A 3,889-nucleotide genomic window follows, 5' to 3' on the forward strand; every position below is an offset into this window, starting at 1 on the left:
AGGGTGGTGGTCTGGTGCTGGTGGGGGCCCAGTTAGGGGTGCTGGTCACCCCTTACCGGGGGGAACTGGGGGGAACGCGCAGGTAGGGGATCGCCGCACCCCAGCATGCTGAGACTTGCCCAACTCAGTGCACAGATGAATCCTGCAGTCTCAGGCTTGGCCTCACTGGTGGTTACTCTGGATTGAGTGCTCAGCCTGGGGAGGGAGAAGTCTGGGGGGGTCCCTTTCCCCCCTCCTCAAACCCTGTGGCACCCCGATGGGGAGGGGGTGGTACCTGTAGGTCCCAGGGGCGGCAGAACGGAGGTGGCAGAGTGGCAGCTGGGGACAAGGTGGGGCACAGGGTGTCTGGGATTCCCCCACCAGTGTCCCCTCCCCGGTAATCAGGAGGAAAATGGGGGCTCCCCCACAGCTGCCTGAGCTCCTCCCACCCCCCCGCCGTGTCCTTGTCCCTTAGGTGCTGTCACAGCCCCCTCTCCCGTGGCAGTGCCATGACGGCACGCAGGGAGCTGCTCCCTGGGGGGCTGGGAGCCGTGCCAAAGCTGGCGTGCCTCTGCGTGTCCCCCAGCCGGACACCAGCCAGCCCCAGATTTGGGGTCCCCCCCCTCTGGCAGGTCTTTACTCCTGTTTAAGGGACTGTCGCACGCGGTGACACCCTCAGCGAAGCCGGGGGCGGATGGTGAGAAACAGCTCCTGGCGGGTTCGGGCTTCCCCCGCTGCCCCGTCACCGCTCGCTGGGGGCAGCTATTTTTGTCACCCTATTTTTGGAGTCCCAGGGGTGGAGGTGTCACCCCAGCGCCTCCCCCAGCCTTCCCCTGCCCCTCCCGGGGGGCCGGGGCCATGCGCAGCCCCCAAGGGCTTCGTGCCGGGGGGGTGCGCCTGGGTGACAGGCACTGAAGTGGCCCTGGGAGGTGTGGGGTGAGCGGGGGACAGGGGTGCGTGGCCGGGAGGGGGGGTGTCTGAAGTGGTGTGAGGCAGACAGACAGATGGACGGGCGGGTGGATGGGCATCCGGAGAGGCAGACGGAGAGACGGATGGACAGATGGATGGAGGGGTGGGGAGACGTGAGCAGGTAGACAGAGGGGTGGGTGGATGGACAGACGGACAGAGGGGTGAATGGATGGATGGACGGACGGGTGGAGGGAGGGGGTGGATGGAGAGACAGGTGAGTGGGTGGGTGGTCAAAGGATGGACGGACAGAGAGATGGGTGGACAGAGACATGGGTGGATGGACAGGTAGGTGAATGGATGGATGGACAGAGGGATAGGTGGATGGACGCGTAGGTGAATGGATGGACAGACAGAGGGATGGACAGACAGACAGGCCTGTTTCGGGATGCCTACAGCCCAGCCTGGTTTTTACGCCGTTGCCAGTCCGATCCCTGCCAGCTGCCTCCTGCCTCAGTTTCCCCAACTGGGCAACACTCCCCCAAGAGGAGGCTGATTACCCCAGCCTGGGAAGCACCTGGGGTCTTCCAGACTGTTGTGGGGGTACCCAGCTCCCATGGGGGTCCCGCTGTCCCCAGCTCCTTGTCTGGGGGCTCAGGTTGAATTTAGCCCAAGGGTGGCAACCTGGGACCTGCCACCCCTGCGCCAGCTTTGGGGACCTGTTGGTGGGCGGGAGGGCAGCACAGCCCTCTCGGGGCCGTCAGCCGCAGATGGTGGCAGCAGGACTTCTCCCCGGCAGTAGATGACAGCCAGGAGAGCCACGTGTTCCCTGGGTAATTGTTTGTTCCTGTCAGCTCGGGTATTTTTGGAGCTTTTCCTTCCTCTGCTCTCCCGTTTCGGAGGCAGCGGCTGGTGGAGAGCGGTCGGCCCCGGCGGGTGCGTCTGGGTCCGGGGCAAGGGCAGGCTCCCATGCTGGGGGTCCCTGTGCAGCTCCGAGCACGCACCACGGGCAGGTCCTGGTACCAAATACTGTAATATAATATAATATAATCAATAATCACGTATATATAAAATATACATACAATAATACATTATAATATACACAAAAGGTATATAATATAATATTATAACACACAGTGATGCTGGCCGTCCCCACGCAGTCCCCCGGGCTCCCAACCCAGTAACACTAAGGGATCTTTGGGATCCCAGAGCCTCGTGCCTGGCCTCGAACCAACCCCCCCCACGCATGACCCTCCCCATCCCTGAGTGGAGCTGCAGCTCCCGGAGTCCTGTGATTCCCACGGAACACGGCTGCCAGTGACGTGGCTGGCAACCTTCCTTCGGGCAAAGTCGCTGCAAAGAGCTGCCCAACGCGTGACCTTCTCGGCAGCACAGGGCAGGCAGCCGAGCCGAAGGATCCCCAATTATTTTCTGAGCGGTGTGCCGAGGCTGAGCCAACGGTTCCCCCCTGCCTCAGTTTCCCCAGAGGTACCCTGGGGCCAGGCGGGGGCTGCTCGTGCCACGTTGCCTCCTCCAAACCCCCGCCGGGCACATGGAGCCGGCAGCAGCCCCCACGGCCCCTCCAGTGCTGGCGGCGGGTGATAAGCGGCTGGCGAGTGGCACGTCTCTGAAATCAAATTACCTTTGATATCGCCAGGGCTATTTTCATCCCTCCTCGGTCACGTTGGTCCTCCACCCGCTGGCACCCGCGTCACTTAACCATTCTCCGGGTGCTGTGTCATTCCCTCCGTGCCTGGTCCCCTCCTGTGAGCCCTGAGGACACCCCGAGGACACCCCTTGGCCCCGCCACCCCCTGGCATCGGCAGCGTTGGTACCTGGCTCTGCCCAGCTGCCTGTTTGGCTCCCCATTGCGGGCAGAACCTGGGTACCAACCCCCCCTGCACCTCCCGCTCGCAGCACTGGTGTAAAGCTGGGGGGGGATCAGCCAGAATCGGGGGTGTTTGTTCCCGTGGTCCTGAAGAGGATCCGGGCCAGATGCAACCCCCCCCCCCCCCCGCATGCAGTCAGCCAGTTGGGAGGGGTCCCCAGCGGGCAGGATGGGAACCAGCTCCTGGGGGGCCCCGGGAGGGGGACAAGGACAAAAAGCACGAGGGGGTGATTCTTCTCCAACACTGTTACAGATGGACAAAGGAACAGAAAACAAGCCCAGAAGAGGACAAAGCAAATTTCATTTCAGTCCTACAGTTGCTGGCAACACTCTCTGAAGCATTGAGGCTGCTAGAGAACTCAAACAGTTGCTATTTATTCTTATGCGTTTATCCTGGACGACTAGGAAGCCTAAGGCAAACACAAACACCCTCCCCCCCCCCCCCCCCCCCTTTCCCCCCGGGATGTGTACGGTAACATCATCTGTTTGCCCAAATGGATCTGAATTCAGAAGCAGGGGGGTGAGGGGGGGTTAAACGCCCCCTCAGCAGATGAAGGCTGGTCATTTGGGGTTGCAATGAGATGTTTCAAGTTGTCCCAAAGTGGCAGGTTTTTTGGGGGGGCCTTTGCTCCCCTCCAGTGCCCACCTCCAGCTCATGCCTGATCCCCCTCCCTCGTGCCTGGCACTGGGGACTCCTGATTTACACCAGCAGGAGGGATCCCACTGCCTTCCCCCACCTTGCAGCTGGGGAGGGTGGTGGCCAGGCCTGGGGTCCTCCCACCCCCTTGGAACCCTGGTGGGGGTCCCCAGCCCCCCGCACGGGGCTCTCAGGCTGAATCTCTTCCCTTCCTCTCTGTCCCCGCAGTTAAAAAGGCCAAGTTCGACGGGCCCCAAGGTAAGCAGCCCCCCACCTGCCTGCCCACCGTGGGGGGCCGGGGCTCGGGGCTCGGCTCTTGGGCTGGTTGGATGTGGCAGGATCCACAGGAAGGGCTGGGGGGTGGCAAGGGGTCCCCAGGCTCAGCCTCAGCTCTGGAGGCATCATTTGGCAAGTGGGGGGGAGCACACACAGAGATGGGGGTGCCCTGGACAGGATGGAGGGGCTCGCTGCCAAGCCAC

The 3,889-nt window shown here is 62.5% G+C and overlaps 1 protein-coding gene across 1 annotated transcript in view; it reads left to right on the forward strand.

Annotated features, from left to right (window-relative positions):
• LOC103897121 (protein unc-13 homolog A) overlaps positions 1 to 3,889 on the forward strand; it is a 75,526-nt gene that overhangs the window by 38,838 nt on the left and 32,799 nt on the right. The window lies entirely within an intron of this gene.

The sequence above is a fragment of the Aptenodytes forsteri genome, unplaced genomic scaffold (genome assembly GCF_000699145.1).
Source record: "Aptenodytes forsteri isolate BGI_AS27 unplaced genomic scaffold, ASM69914v1 Scaffold274, whole genome shotgun sequence".
Taxonomy (NCBI): domain Eukaryota; kingdom Metazoa; phylum Chordata; class Aves; order Sphenisciformes; family Spheniscidae; genus Aptenodytes; species Aptenodytes forsteri.